Source organism: Megascapheus bottae, chromosome 8 (assembly GCF_031878675.1).
Source record: "Megascapheus bottae isolate mThoBot1 chromosome 8, mThoBot2.hap1, whole genome shotgun sequence".
Lineage (NCBI taxonomy): Eukaryota > Metazoa > Chordata > Mammalia > Rodentia > Geomyidae > Megascapheus > Megascapheus bottae.
The window spans coordinates 11,461,671-11,478,564 of record NC_143516.1 but is presented as its reverse complement, the minus strand read 5'-3'; the positions used below and the strand labels follow the sequence as shown (position 1 = coordinate 11,478,564).

Sequence of the window (16,894 nt, the reverse complement as noted above, 5' to 3'; positions counted from 1 at the left end):
TTCAAATAGGATGTTAATGGTCTGGACTTTTGCCTTATTGGTTTATCTTTAGCCTTTTGTTCACTGACAGTATTATTTCATTAGAAAGAAGGCTTCTCAATGCCATACCTTGTAAGTACAATATCCCTTCTAAATACTATACCTTGCTAGTTTTTTAACTGCAATACACTATTAAAAAGGGAGTTAAAGAGGGGCCGGGATTGTAGCCTAGCAGTAGAGTGCTCACCTATCATGCACAAAGACCTGGGTTCAATTACTCAGTACTACATACACAGAAAAAGCTGGAAGTGGTGCTATGGCTCAAGTGGTAGAGTGAGAGCCTTGAGAAAGCCCAAGGACAGTATCCAGGCCCTAAGTTCAAGCCCCAGGACAGGCAAAAAAAAAAGGAGTGGGGGAGGGAGTTAAGAAATAGAATTCAATTATGGATACAAGTAGCTACAGGTTATTTATTGAAGGTGTTCTTTCCTTTTCTTTTACTTGATTATACAATCTAGAAATATCTCTTCAAATTCTTCAGAACATCCTCCCGGCCACATTTACCAACCTAGAAAAAAGAAAAAGATGGACCCAACCTGCCCGGTGCCAGCAAGCCTTCTCCTTCAGCCAAGGTCACCAGGCCTCCAGCCTCTTCCTGAAGATGCGTGATAAACCAGACATGTCCGAAGTGGAGAGGTTTGATTGATCAAAATTGAAGTAAACTAATACTGAGGAAAAAAACACTCTTCCCTCAAAGGAAACTATCCAGCAGGAAGAACATATCCAAACATCCTAAAATGGGGATACCCTCTCAAGAACAAGCAGCAACAATACCTACGAGGCTTGATTTTTTTAAGCCCATGTGTAGCAACGTGAGGCATCTGCAGATGGTTTCTCCATCATGTTCCCTAAGAGGTCAGCAGTAGCCAGGCTCCCTTAAATTTTTTTTTAGAGGGAAATTCGGACAGCAGATGCACATCACAGTAATCTCATCCTTGATGACCCTGTGTGTAACAGAACAAGCCAGTTTTAACATACTAGGTGCCTTCATTGCTTCATAATCAATCAAAAGTTGGATGCTTTTGCAAAAAAAGAAAGAAAGAAAGAGCATTTTCTCCCAGTCTGGCTTAGATTTCTTGGTGGACCAAAAAACAAAACAAAACAAAAAAGCCCACAACAAAGCAAGTAAATACAACCCATGAATTAATAAAGTACATAAACAAGAACCAAAATAAGGAAAAATTAAATACAAAATATCAGTAAGGTATCAATGCTAATACATATCCTGGATTACAGACACTGAAGCTTCCTAGTCTATTTTAAAGTAGCCTAAGTAAAGGATAGCAGAGATGGATTTACCCATCCACCCATCCTTCTGACTTTTTGTCTTGCCTCAAAGCACTATCCTCTGGAACTCTACCTCCAGAGTAGTTGAGATTACAGGCATGAACTACTATGCCTAACCTTGATCATGACTTTTTAGAATGAAATGTAAACTCACAGCCAGGGCTTCTAGATTGGGCCTGTAAGTGGTGGCAGATGATGTGGCCCAGGTTGAGAGACCAGCTCTGATTTGGAAGAATGAGGTGCTCTTCTGAGTTTCTTTCTCTTTCACACAGCCACAAACTGATTCTGATGGGCATAGAAAATTACAAAGAGAAAGCATGAGAGTTTTGTGCTTTCTCCACTGCCTGTTCTAGCTTTCCTGGACCGGCAGTCACTGTCAACTTTCAGCTCCTCCATTCTGTCACTCCATACCCATTCTCTTTCTGTCTTATTTTTGTTGATTTCTCGGAACAATTGTAAGGTTCCTTTTATAGAACCTGAGAGGCAAAATCCATGCTTCTAACCACTGGGCCCTCGTCACTCACCAGGGCCCTTCATCTTCTTGTTTTAATGGGACTGTAAAAATCTTCTCTGTTCTTCACTATACTTACAGCTTCAACTCATTGTAAGGTGGGCTCTCTGACATAATCCTTATGCCTTAATCTTGGTCATATATTCTTCCTAGTGGTTTTATAGCTGCCCTTCAGATGTGGAGCTCATTAGAGAGCATCAGGGCCACCACTCTGTTGAGGGGGGAGAGGTGAGGCAAGAAGGAAAGAGGGAAGAAAGGAAGGGAGGGAGGGAGGGAGGGAGGGAGGGAGGGAGGGAGGGAAAGAACGAGGTGCCTCTCCTATGTTCAATCAGAATTGTTGTAATTTATAAGTACCCCGGCATTTGGGGGGCAGCTTCTTCCCAAGGCCTGGCTTTGTTACCATGTTTACTTACCCCCTGGCATTCTACACATTTAGAGTTCAATAACATATGTCCGAGTCTCCTTTGCATACCCACTTCCTCTCAAGGTGCCCAAGAGGAGCCCTGTGGCTTGTCATTAGCATTGATCACAGGTAGCACTTACCTACTTCCATTCTTCCTATGTCTCCTGGGCAATGAAATTGTCAACAAGCTAAGTCCATTTTTTTCAGCCTTCTGTTAAAGAAATAAGGTGTTAATGAGAGGTTCAACAGGACCAGTAACTTGGTTTTGTGCCTGTGTTATGAGCATCTACCATCTTTTCTTCTTATGGAAGAAATAGCAATGCCTCTCCTGCTCTCCCCACCCTCAGCCTCTACCATTTTACTCATCTATTGTAGTTCTGCCCTTTCAAAGGCATGTGGCAACCCTCCTCTCTTCTCCCCCACTCACTCTCTCTCTCTCTCTCTCTCTCTCTCTCTCTCTCTCTCTCTCTCTCTCTCTCTCTTCTCTCTCTCTCTCTCTCTCTCCCTTTCTCTCTCTCTCTCTCAAACACACACACACACACACATGTACACGTGTACACACACACAGATACATGCACACATGAACCCACACTCACATGCCCTCACATATGTAGGCACTTACCTTTCTAGAAGCAAGTTTAGATCACGTCTCCCACAGTCAAGCATAGAGCCTAGGGTTTGAATATAGTACCAACCTGAACTTTGCTCCCAACGCTGCAGTACTGGCTCCATTCCCCACATGCCTATCTTGAGCATGGGGCCCCTCCAAACCAGGCCAGCAGGTCCTACAGTCTGGAATCTGCCTTTCATATATCTAACCAAATGATGAGTCAGTTGGTCTGTTCCTGATGTGCTCTCGCTCTCTCTCTCTCTCTGTCTCTCTCTGTCTCTGTCTCTGTCTCTGTCTCTCTCTCTCTCTGTCTCTCTCTCTCTCTGTCTCTCTCTCTCTGTCTCTGTCTCTCTCTCTCTCTTTCTCTCTCTCTCTCTCTCTCACACACACACACACACACACACACACACCATACACAAACAATCTTTTGCTCCTTGCCCCCACGTTTACCTGGTGCCTGAGCTTCCTGTGCAGATTTGACTGCTTCACTCATTTCTCCCTTCTTTTACTTAGAGTCAGTAGTGGCCGACTCTTATGGACCCTCACTCCTTCACTGCTCTTACAAACCAATTCCAGACATAAATAACTAAGAACGATAATAAAATTCTATGCCCTATCCCTTGGAATACAAAGTCTGATCTATTTGAAAACAGAAAGGGGAACTATTAATTCAATTTGGTCAGGGAGAGAGGGCTATGAAGAAGAGGTCTTGAAGGAGTAAGAGTTCCCCGGTAAAGGACAGGGAGGGCACAGAAGACTGCATAAATGCAGCACAATGGGAGAGGGTGGCATCCGGACTACTGCATGGTGACAGTATGGGAGCCATGGTTGAAGTAACTTTGGCTTACCTACGCATTTGGACCTGGAACAGAATAAAACAGATGATGAGTAAATACTTATTTTGAATGTTGAATGAAATAGCTTACAGCTAGACATGTTTATCTGTTCCCTTGCTTGTTTGCTTGGTTGTTGTTTTTTTTTCTGTACCTGTATTGAACCCAAGGTTTCCTCATGTGACACAAGTTTGGTAAAGCTGAATTGCACTCTAGGTCCTGAAGTCCAATTTTAAAGAGAATTTTATGCCATGCAGAAAAGTCTAAATTTTAGTTTAATGAGAACCCATCGGACTTGTTTAAATCAAGGAAATGGGACAATTACACTTGGGTTAGAGAATAATTCTCGAATGTAACAATAGATTTCAAACGAGAAATTTAGAAGGACATTGAGCATCCTATTAACTATTTTTATTGTTTGTTGGATTTTGATCTAACATATTCTTTTGCTGTATTTTCTCCTGATCTTGATTAGCCTAAGAGATTATATTTACCCCTTCCCATCCCACTTGCAGTGTAAATATCACTTTGCAGTGATGGTATGCATAGTCTATCTCTATGGAGGCCTCTGAAGTCTTTGGTTTCACTTCTGCGTCTCCTAACAACTTCCCCCACAAAGTTCACTCATTCTCACACTTATGTCTCCACACTACCCAGCTGTCAACAGCTCTTCTAAGGCTTATACTCCTTCCTCTTGGTTCCCACTTTAAGACCCACCAGCTAAACAGTCTTGTCACTGTGAGTCAGCCCCTCCTAAGCTAACTCTTCCTGTTGGTACACTGGCCTTTTAGAGTGTGGAGGAGGGGGAATGGAGACACAGTACATTATAGCTATAAATGGGGACACTGGAGACTCCACACACAGGAACAATTAGGAGGCTAACAGTTCAGTAGATGTGTTGGTAGATATCAGTCACTCTGTTCTTTTTCTTGGTTTAATGTCAACTTCCCAGCCCCCCATCACATAAGTTCTAGGGAGCAGTGGTTGGGGTGAAGCATCACCTGAGGTAGAAGGCAGTTGTCATTCTACCCGAGCCAGATGATGATTCCCAGTAGAAGAAAAATTAGGTTGTAGCTCTAGCATTTCAATCTAGACAAGAGATCTGCTCTCAAAATAAAACAATGACAGAACTTTGGACCCTGCAATGCTTTCCTTCTTTGTTTCTTTGAGAATTATTTCCTGCATAGTTCTGTGGCAGCTATGGCAGTTCCACACACATTGAGCCCTGTGAACTTCGAAGTCTTTCTTTCTGCCAACATTCTCAGTGCTGGGATTAGCATATCACTCACCAAATAAGACCAGAGAATGGTCTCCCCACACAAACGTGTGCTCTTGAATTCCTAAGCCAATCTCATTTATAAAAAGTTAAGCACCCATGCCATAACTTGTGATGGATCCAAAAAGGCTTTCACTGTACTTTGTCAAAACAAGAACTGTATTAAAAATCTACAAGCATTATGAAACCTGGTCTCTCAGTGTTGTAAGAATGATTGTACTACATTACAAATGATCATTTTCCAGGAAATTATACCAATTCTGGAACTACAAACAAGAAATGGGTTCACATACAAAAATCATTGAATGGAACTCAATTTCCTTGTTTTGTTTTACTTTCCTTTCTTCTTTCTCTTGTTTTTTTTGGTCTGTTATGTTTGCTTTAGCCAAAAAAAAAAAAAACTTAAGAAAACGTTTATTCTTTTGGGCAGTTACTTCATATTTTTCCTATTAAATTTCCCGACAGCCAAATACTTGAGGTACAGATCTAAGAGGAAACAAACAGCAAACTCAAGAGATCAGAGTTACCTGTTTATTTCCTGAGGTTGAGCAAGGCAGATAAAAAAAGAGGGCACTGTGATTGGTTCTCTATTTAGACTGAGTTATTGACTATTTTATTCCTCCTTATAGCAGTTCCATCGATTTGAAATTTTGGTATTTTACTCTTCATAATTTTTTTCATTAATTTTCATTTTTACAATTTACATTAAAATGGTATTTATCTTTATTAAATTTCTTGGCACTCTGAACTTTTCACTCAGCCTTGCTTTATGACCAGCTACACCTTTGCCATGTGTTTTTGAAGTTTCCTTCGTAGACAAAATGTATTTTTCCTCTTCTTGACTGTAATAATAGCCACATGACTTGCTGGTACCAATAACATAAGAAAGGAGGGATGGTCATTTGTCATAATCAGTAGAAACCTTGGGCTCTCCTAGCAGAGATTTGCAATAGAGCAAAACCTAGATACACAAGGCCATACAGTATGACACTAAATGAAAGGACCTCTAGGATATAGAAACAAAAGCCAAATAATGAGTTATTGTTGTCCTTAATGTATTATGTTATCTCTCATCTCTTATGCTGTCCCTTGGTTATCTCATATTGTTACAGTATTTCACTTTGTTATCTGATATATTGGATATATGCGTATTTGGTTATTTGAAATTGGATAGGGAAGGGGGGAAATTAAGATGAGGGATGGGGGGGGAGGGAAATGGGGACCAAGACATGTGAAAGGGTATCAATGTATGTGAAGTAATGCACCTTCTATCTGGTGAATATAATGTAACCCTTCTATTAATTACAATAAAATATATGAAAAAAAGAAAGGAGGGATAGTGTATTTTAAATCTATAAGCCTTGTGAAACTCTGTCAAAGAGCTGGCTTCAGTCCTGGGAGGAGAAGCTGTGTGGAGCAGAGGAGGAGAGGTTCATAGAGCAGAGGCACCTCAGCCAAAACACAGGCATACAAGCTGAACACATGCTTATTGTTGAGATTTGGTTATTTGTTAAACTGAAATATATTACACATACCGATCATGAGTTCTTCTTCCTAGCTAGTTCATTTGCATTAACCATGGTAATCCCATCTCCACTCACCTTGTCTGTCAGCAATTGGCCAAGGGATAGAGACCTCTGGTCCCATTAAGGATAGCCAGATAGGGAAGTCTTCAGCAGAAATTATTCTTTTCTTGTTCTTAAAGAATGTCAAGTCTTTTCTCATTCTCTTTTTCACATCCTGGTGAACCAAAAGGCATGTAGTTCTGATGACCAAACTAACATGAGAACAGCAAGCAAAGCTGTTATGCACTCACAGGAACATAAGGCAAGGCCTTTATCAAAACATGCCTGACTGGCCAACTTCTAGATTTTCATTTGTGAGATTCACTACATATCTTTACTGCTAAGTCCAGTTTGAGATAGACTCAGTTTCTTGCTGTTGAATCATTCTTACGAGTAGACTCAATACATAAAAACATGTGAAAACTCACTTTAGGACCTTTCTTCACATTACTGAAGTTGAATGGGTGAGTGTTTGAGTGATGTGATCACTATGAAAGTTCCATCTTCCTTTCCTTTGGTCTCCCTCCTTTCCTTTCCTCCTGGTTTCTTTCCTATGGCATCTGGTCTTCGTTCTTCTCTAATGTGGCCATAGTTAACATAAGTAATATCTCATTTTCCCCACTTTAAATGAATGAACAGGAATTGTTAAAATTCAGTTATAGCTGTTAGGTATTTGGGGTTTTTTTTTCAGTATTAGGAATTGATCCTAGAACCTTGTACTGATTAGTTAAGTGCTCTACTTCTTGAACTATGCCCATAACTTTCTTGACAACTTTATCCAAGCTTGCTGTTAAATCACAACTCTTCTGCCTTGGCCCCTTGATTTCAATCATATACCACCATGCCTAGTATATTATGAAACATTATATATCCATAAACACAATTTACTAATTCATAAATATTTACTGAACACATGCTCTTTCCTGGAGACAATACTGTAGAATGCAGGCCTTATAAGAAACATTCTATAAAACATCATTGCAATATCTAATGTAGATAAGAGCACTTAGATGAACTTTGGACTTCAGACTTTAAAGTTTGATGCTAGAATGAGTCAAGATTTTATAGTCTATTGAGAAGGAATGAATGTATTTTGCACATAACCTTTATTACTTCTGTAAACAGGAAAATTACTCAAGGAAGAAAACTATGCAATATCATTGGCAAATCTTGAAGTGTTTATAATCTAGATTCATATAATTATATCATATAATTATATAAGCATAATTATATAATTTTTCAATGGACCTTGATTTTACTATATACAAAATTGTTGTATGTATGAGGTAAAAAGAGAATAAAATAGTATCTTTAAGTAATCAATAAGTCATACTTATATTGAAAAATATTTCTTTTTTTTTTTTTTTGCCGGTCCTGGGCTTGATCTCAGGGCCTGAGCTCTGTCCTTGGACTCTCTCAAGGCTAGAGCTCTACCACTTGAGCCTCAGCACCACTTCCGGCTTTTTTCTATGTATGTGGTACCGTGGAGTCGAACCCGGGTCTTTGTGCATGCTAGGCAAGCACTTTAACCACTAAGCCAAACTCCAGGCCCCTGAAAAATATTTCTTTCATGTAATATTTGGAATCTGGAAAAGGCATGGTGCTTTAGACTGCATTTAATGCTAACACATACACACACACACACACACACACACACACACACACACACACAAATAAATTTTAAATCTGGGCAAAAGCAAAACAGGAAGGAAAAAAGAATATCATGACTCTCCATTCTATGACTGTTTAAGTGTGAGTGTGACTAACACTCTCCATCTCCCCAGGGGAGCTGGGAGCTGACTGTACCTTCTCTGACCAGCCCATCTGTGAAAACTCACATTGTATGGAGATACTTCTAGAAACAGTAAGAAGTAAAGGAAGAGAAACATTTCCTTCTCATTTCAAAATAATAATGCTATAATTTTATCTCCACATACAATACAGTAATGAGATCTCAAAAGGATAACATAATTATTTTACTATATTACTAAGTGAAATTGGAATAAGGACTATATTGGAATTCTAAATCCTGGAATTCCCTACCTACATGGAGATGTAATATTTATAAATCATGTTTAACATATGTATTATTTTTTTAATTGCTAATTTTGTTCTTACTGTTTGATGAAACTCTAAAATCATTGTGTTTGACTCCCATGATGTCCTGTTACAATCAATATGAGACAGATACTTTCCTCACTGTTTGTAGGAAGATACAAGGCTTTGTGATCAGGGGTCTTTTCTTACTAAACAACTCACATACCAACTATGTTAATGAGATACGGAAAACATCTCCTTTTCCATATATATTCTTTAAACTAGAAAGAAAATAAAAATCTTTAATACTAAATAAGTTTCCACATATGCAAAAGTACCTAGTATATTTCCCACAATCAGTGGGTGTTCCAAAAATATAAGATGACTGACATGTACTTGATCTTAATAGGGAACAGACATCTTTAGAAAATTATGGGTTTTATATTAGATTTTTCATTACTCTTCCCTTTACTTGAAACTTGCCTACATGCTACTGAAAGTTTGCATCCTGGGGGATAAACTATTCTTCTCAAATATCAGAGGATTTGAGGTCAAATTCTTTTAAAGATAGCAATTTCTGTCTTTTTAATCAAGTCAGTATAAATTAATTTTGACCATAGTTTTAAGGAAAATCAATCTGATCCCAAATATTTCCCGTGTAAAATGAAAATAGAGTAAAAGTAGAAACCACATGACCATCTAAAAATTTTCCTGCTAAGAAAATTGCCACAGTTCAAGTGGTTTGCTGCTGAAAAACAAGTTGGGTTGGGTTTGTAAAGACCAAATCCTCCTCTCAGCAGATATTGTCTGTGGCTATGAGGTTTCAGTCTGTATAACAACCAGGAAGCATGACCACGGTGAGAAGAAAGTTCAAGAAGTCATTCAGATGGTATCAAACACAGGAAATTTGAGCCCATGTGGATCTACTGTCTTGGCAGTTGCATGAATTTTTCACATTTCTACCTGATAAAGTTCTCTAGGAAGCTGGGAACATGTATCCACCGGTGTGCATAAACATCATCAAGTTTCTCTAACAGCTGGGAAATGCTCTTACATTCTTTAATATGGCTCTGCTTTTTCTCTTTTCTCCAGTGTGAACCCACAGAATATGGACAGTACAAAGGCCTGCTGGGCCTTCAAGAAGCTTCTAGGATGGGCCAGTCAGTGTGATCCATGAACCTCTACCTTAGAGTCTTTTAATAATGCTGGGTCCCTAATGCTAATAATAATTGTGTTGGTCAGCTTTCCATAGCTGTCACAAAATACCTTAGTAAAGCCAACTTGAAGGAGAAAAGTACATTTTGCCCCATATGATTTCAGAGGTTTCGGTCTATAATCAGCTGCCTACCCCATGATAACCATGTAGCAAAAAGAGATATAGAGAGGAAGAAGCCGAGCAAAATATCTTTTAAGGCCCAACTCCAATGATTTACTTCCTTCATCTACATCCCCCTCTTCAGGTTATCATTACCTCCTCAGAGCCAATTAAGTTATGAATCCTACAGGGGATTGATCCATTAATAATATAAAAATAACCTTTGTGATCTTTACCAGGTGCCAGAATTCATGCCCCTAATCCCAGCTACTTAAGAGGTTGAGATTCAAGATTCCCAGTTCAAAACCACCCAGGTAGGAAATTCCATGAGACTCTTATCTTCAATTAACCACCAAAATGCCAGAAGTCGACCTGTGGCTCAAGTGGTAGAGCACTAGTCTTGTGCATAATAGCTCAGAGACAGTGCTCAGATTCTGAGTTAAAGTCCCAATAACAACTCAGGATCCAACTACCTTCTAAAGGTCCCACCTCTGAATACAGCTTCCTTGGAAACCCAGCCTTTATCAACTGAGTTTTAAAGGACATTTCAGACGCCAGCCATGCAGCAAATGTGTAATTAATGCTAATAATAGCATGCTTGTCAATAATACAGATTCTGGGACTCACCCCAGGTCTTCTCAGTCCAAATCCTTTGGAAAAGAGCCTTGGAGTCTATATTTTAACAGCTACCCAATGACTTCCCTGAAGTTTTTGTAACACTGATCTCACAGATACTGAAGCAGCAAGATTAAAAAAAAAATGAGCCTAAGCAAAACCAAGGTAATGCTAGAGGGGATAGGTGAGTATCAACAAATGAAGCTATGACAAGTCACAGGAAACCCTAGACTCAGAAGGAGATCAATAGTGATGAGAACAAAAAAACACACTTTTGTCTACCTAAGAGAAAGTTCCAGCTCTCCATCCAGCCCAATACTCTTGCGGCAATTGTGGCAATCTTGGTAGCACTGGGGTACTAAGATAGTCATGATTGTGGTAAACAACTGGTCCTGCAGAGTCCTGGAATTTGCTACTTCCCCAGCTACAAGAGGAGCTAATTCCTCAGGTACACTAGTGTCATACAGTGCTGCTGGGAGTCTCTACCTTATATTAAACAACAGGCTTTCCAGGGAAAATAAAACCTTGGGTTGCTAATATCTGTGGTATAAATACTGCCATTATGCTAATTTAATCAAACATAACATGACTGAGAATATAGATGTAGACAATTAAGAGGCACACATGGCACTCACAATCAGATCCAACATACTACTACCTAAACAACACACACACACACACACACCTTCTCACAATAATATGCAGCACATTATTTTTTTTAATTATTTTACTTCAAAATTTTAAGAACTATCATTCAATCATTAATAACATGGGTTTTCATTTGAGGAATATTTTGAACTGTGAAAATACAAATCTAGTCATTTTGACCATATATAGAGTCAAATATGTCAACAAAACTGCAGTTTAATTTCAGAAAGTATGCTAAAATATACATCAATTTCTGATATATACTTAATGTGTTAGCATACACAAAATGATGCTTTCTCTTGAAACTGTATTTATGAAATGTACATTTTAAATTTAAATACTCAGTATACACTGCACTTAATCTGCATGTTGCATTTATTAAATACATTAAAATCTGCAATGTTTTCTGCAAAACACCATTTTTAAATGAACAAATGCTGGCTCACTTCATTTCTTTTTTGTGCACTGAATGCTACCTCAACCCCACCACCCACCTGCTTGCTCTCTTTTATTGACATTGTTCACAGACTAGTACATACAATAAGAGTAGCACATTATTTTTGTCCTTATATGCCCATATCTAGAGACTATGTCCCAACTGTACTATAATTAAACAGGTACTATAATTAAACTTTGTTTTTACTAATCATTCATTATTTTAGAGGCATATTTTATTCAAAAGATACTTTCCCTAATAAAATTTAAAAGTCAGCTCACATTTCTAATCCTAGCTACTCAGGAGGCTGAGATCCCAAGGACTGTGCTTCAGAGCCAGCCCAGGCAGAAAAGTCTATGAGATTCCAACTGCAAAATAATCAGCATTAAAAAATAAAAACCAAGAATGGCAGGGAACCAGCTAAGCAAGCAAGCACAAGTGAGAAGTCTGAGTTAAAACTCCCCTAGCAGCAAAATGAACAAACAAAAATAAATAGGTTTCCACCAAGAAATGTAAATCAGGCTATCTTATCTTTTCCATTTGATAATGAAATTACTACATGCTTAGGCTGCATGTGTTCGGATTAATTGCTCTCCCCCACATACCTGATAGATGTCTACATCCTAATCCCCAGAACATGTGAATATATTATGTGACATGAAAGGAGAGGATTAAAGTTTCAAATGAAAGTAAGGCTGCTTATCATCAAGCTTTATAATAGGGAGATTATCTTGGATTATGTGGGCAGGTCCAATGTGATCACTCACAAAGTGCTTAAATGTAAAAGAGGGAGGCAGAAAAGCTGTGCCAGGCTGATGTGATATAAGACCCCTGGCCAACGTGAGGATAGAGGAAGAGCCAAGGCCAAGAATGCAGGCAGCCACTAGAACCAGGAAGACAAGAAAAAAAGACTCTCCCTCCCTTAGAGCTGCCAGAAAAGAACATAACCCTGTGGACACATTGATTTTAGCCCACTTTGGACTTCTGACTTTCAGAACTCCAGGATAATAAGTAGGTCCTGCAGTCTTAAGCCACTAAGTTTGTGGTAATTCTTGACAGGAGCAACAGAAAACTGATACAGCCTGTTTTTCAGGAAAGTGGCAGAACAAAAGAAAATACATGACTAGAACACCATAAATGAGCCTAGAAGTGCTGTGTTGGAAAGTTCATGTGTGGGAAACTTAGTCTACAATGAAGCAGCATTGACAAATGGGATCTTCAAGAGATGAAGAGAGCCATCCACTCATGATTAGTGGATATACAGGTAGGAATGGATTCATTGTAAGAGGAGCTCTCTATCGTGCCATTTTCTCATAGTGCAGACAGAGGAAGTCTGTCCATGGTGCTACACATATACACAACTGGACATAGACATATACAGAGAAACAGAACCACACACATACATAAATGTAAACACACACACACACACACACACACACACACACCATGGTCAGGGCTCTGCTAAACCTAAGAAAGCAGTCTGACTCTCCAAAGAATATACAAGAAGTTAGGAGGCTTAAACCTGCCACTTTTTCTTAACTCCTCTCTCAACATTTCAGTTCCACATTACCTCATTTGAGTAACTTAAAACATGATGCCTAATGTGAAGGTAATACCAACCCCAACCATCAGACCTGCCTCAACTGAGCAAAGACAGGATATTAGGCAATCTCCAGAAGAATTAGACAGCTGGTCTTACAGATGCTTATTAATAAAAGGGTGGGGAAAGCCTTGAGATATAAAATATACTGTCTGGTAGAGTCTGTAATTTCCTGTCTTTAAAACTTCTTCACAGTGTTTGAAGGACCATTAGTCAATGTCTCCATTTTATAAATGAAGAATAAAAGAGGAAATAGGTGGTCAAGTGGCCTCTTCTGTTCACTGGTGACAGAATCAAGACTAGAGCCTATTTCCTATACTCAGCCCCTGCTTTTCCAACTACAGCCCATAATGTTAATTCTGTGAAAGAGAAAAGGCTCAACTCTACAGTCAAGAATAGAAGAATATGCTGTTTTGAAAATAAATTTTGGAGAAAAAAAGATTGTATAAGATAGACCTTCTTAGTTCCTGCAGTGGTTTGAATGTGTCCCCCAAAAGTTCATTCAATGAAGCCACACAGAGAAGTGGGAGCTTTGGCAGGTGAAAGAGTCACCATGCATAGACTCACAGGTTATGGGTGGATGGAAAGGTAGTTGCAGAGTAGCCTTGTTAGAAAAGGAGCTCTCTCTGGCCAGCTTGCTCCACCATACCGTGAGACATGCCCACTCTATGACACTGTAGGAAGGTGGCCCTCAGCAGATGTGGCATTCTGCTCTTGGACTTCTCAGTCTTTAGAACCATGAGCTAAATAAGCCTCTACTTATCAGCATTTTGGATGACAACACACAAAAATCATCTTCCTCTTTGCAGTCCTCACCAAGAAGAAACATTAAGATATCTTTCAAATGTAAACATTCAGTAGGCCACATGTGTCCTGGAGAGACATTACTGTATTTTAAAACATCAAACTAAGTAACCCTGTAGAGTGTTTTCATATCATGAAGGGAGAGGAAACTGGATACCACCTTCTCAGGGCAGGTCTTAGTGTCACTCTGCTTTACACAAGCATTCCAGTCACAGTACCATGTAGCTAAGGAGGTGATACAAATTCCAGGACAAGGGTTTAAAATGGGAGGAAAAAGGTAAGTCAGAAGTCTGACTAGTCATGTGCTCCAGCTCAGATGTCTCACAGCTCTGCTTTCAGTAGGCCTATGGGATATGGTGTGCCATTGGATACTTACCCAGCTCATAAAAATGTAAAGCTGATTTTGTTATTTCTCCTTACATGACTTGCTCCCTTCTCCTCTTATGACGTGATATGGGGTACAAATTCATCTTTCAGAAAACCAAGGGGAAAAGAATGAGCAATTCCTGAACACATGGGCTAATTATTCTATAAACACTATGTTGATTGAAAATTTCAGACACCAAAGAGCACATGCAATACATTCCCATGTATATCAAGACCATGAACAGACGAAAGGGGTATGTGGTGATAGATGTCAGAACAATGGATAGCTTTGAAAGGGTTGATGAAGTAATAGAGACTGAGAAGTACAGGGAATGTTCTGCAGAGGATATGTGCTCTGTTTGGATTGGTATGGTAGCTGCACAGGTGTATGCTGGTGGAAAACACTTATCTATCTATAACTAAGAATTTCAAACTTACTGTGTATATCTCCAATTAACCGCAAAAAAACACAAGTGAACCTGTATCTCAAACAATAGGATCTTGAATGGAAAAGCCAAAGGACAGTGACCAGGCCATGAACACAAACAAGCTCTAGTAGCAGTGCGTGCACACTACACACACACACACACACACACACACACACACACACACACACACACCAATTCCCAAACAAAATGCGAATTTCCCAAATAGCTTTGAGAACTTTGAAATACATAATAAGAAATTTAGAAACTCTATTTGGTCTCAATTAGGTTGAAAAAGATGTATTTAACTCATGTTTCACGTTTCAACAGTTCTGAACTTCAATAGTTTTTCTAATTGGAAAGCTCAATAGAAAGGTTCTATATCATTGGAATCCTTAAAGGGGTTCCTTTTTTAGCTTGAGGAAAGGAAAGACATGAAGAATAAGATGCTTTAGCAGAGTTACCACATCTGCTCCTTCCACATCTTTAGCTATCAAAATTCAAAATCTTTGCCAGCATCTGGAATTTTGCAGTATCTCTTCTGCTGCTAGATTGCATGACTATAGCTTCTCTGTACAAAGGAGCATATAAAAGTGGTCCAGGATTTGTCTGTGGTACCAAGAAATATTTTGATGATCTTGTTGAAGATTTTAGAGGATACACTATAAAATAATGTATTCACTAGTACTGAAACAGATGAAAGCAAGATTTTTTTATTTTTAAAGACAAAAATAGCTATTTTTAAAAGCATGTGTTTTTCATAGCATGCTTTACTTTATACCAATGATTCTAAGGTTTCTATTAAACAGAAAAACAAATTACAAGTTTGGCAACCACAAAGATGAAACTGGGGAAAGTCTCCTGAAGTGAAAGGGATTTTAACCAATGGCAAAGTGATGACAAAATACCAGGGCACATTGACAGCATTGTTAAAGTTCCAAATTATATTTAATGATAGCTAACTAATGTCTGGGGGTATGACAGCCGATGGATGTCTGACTGCTGACAAAAAAGAAAGAGAAATGAGGGATTGTGTCTCTTCTAGAGAACAGCAAAGCTAAACTGATCCAGCTGAGCCACAGTAGCTTCCAGAGGAAAGTAGCTTCACTTTAGTGAACTATATGAACCAAGGCCAACCCTCCGTCTCATGTATACCACAGTTGCTTTACCTGTTTGTAGGCAATAAACTTAACACCCCCAACAGTAGCACTAGATCCACATTCCAGAAACCACAGCTCAGGTCAGGACTCTGGTATCTAAACAGGTGCAACTTTACTTGTCAACAGTTATTAAATGTAACCATGGTTTCTTGGAGAAGTGTCATTCTCATCTAGAAATTGTGAGCATGTGGACTTTCCACGGCATCTGAATTTTGGGCAGAGAATTATAAGCAAAGATTATTAGGTTCTCAAATGGTAGCCTTCTTGGAGTACAAACATCAAAGTCAACAAGAACAAGACCTTTTTTTCTTTAAAATGCTAAATGCTTGAGCTGTCACCTGGAAAAATAAACTCTAAGTCTCATGGAGGGATCCTTGAGAAGGCTGTGTTCCTTGGCTGTTCCTTGCCATTCCTAAATGGCAGACATCAAGAAGCTTCAAATCTGCCAGGCACCAGCGCCTCACACCTGTGATCTTAGCTATAGGGGAAGCTAAAAGTGGGGTTGCAATTCAATGCCAGCCCAGGGAGAAAAGTCTTTGGGACTCTATCCCTAAATAATCAGCAAAATGCTATGCAGAAGCATGGTTCAAGTAATAGAACACCAGACAAGCAAGAAAGCTGCACAAGAATGAGTTCAAGATCTAGAAACAGAACAACAACAAAAACAGCAGATCTAATCTATGTTGTTCCTTATTATCTTCAACATCAAGTCTGTCATGAATTTGTCCTCAATGGAAAAATTATCTCCAGGAGAAAAAAATGAGCTTAAAATTTAAAAATTAATATTGGTCCCTTCATTTTTTTCTTTTGTAAAAATTATTCAACCAATCACATCTTGAAAGTGTGTTTTTCTTCAGGATGTTGACAAAGCATAAATATTGAGTTTTTTAATGGCATCTCATTTTGGGGGCTGTTAAAAAAATGTTACTTATTAGGAACAATGAGTCATTTCATAGTTGCTACAGAA

At 38.9% G+C, this 16,894-nt stretch overlaps 1 long non-coding RNA gene and 1 pseudogene across 1 annotated transcript; one reads left to right on the top strand and one right to left on the bottom strand.

Moving 5' to 3' along the window:
* Nucleotides 1–441: 441 nt before the first annotated feature.
* On the bottom strand, nt 442–3,093 carry LOC150059546 (uncharacterized). Its single transcript, XR_016536386.1, has 4 exons — nt 2,933–3,093; nt 2,378–2,448; nt 1,478–1,608; nt 442–544 (listed from the first exon to the last, which is right to left on the bottom strand). It is a non-coding gene; the product is annotated as an uncharacterized LOC150059546 (long non-coding RNA).
* On the top strand, nt 638–772 carry LOC150059547 (thymosin beta-15A pseudogene; annotated as a pseudogene).
* Nucleotides 3,094–16,894: the final 13,801 nt, after the last annotated feature.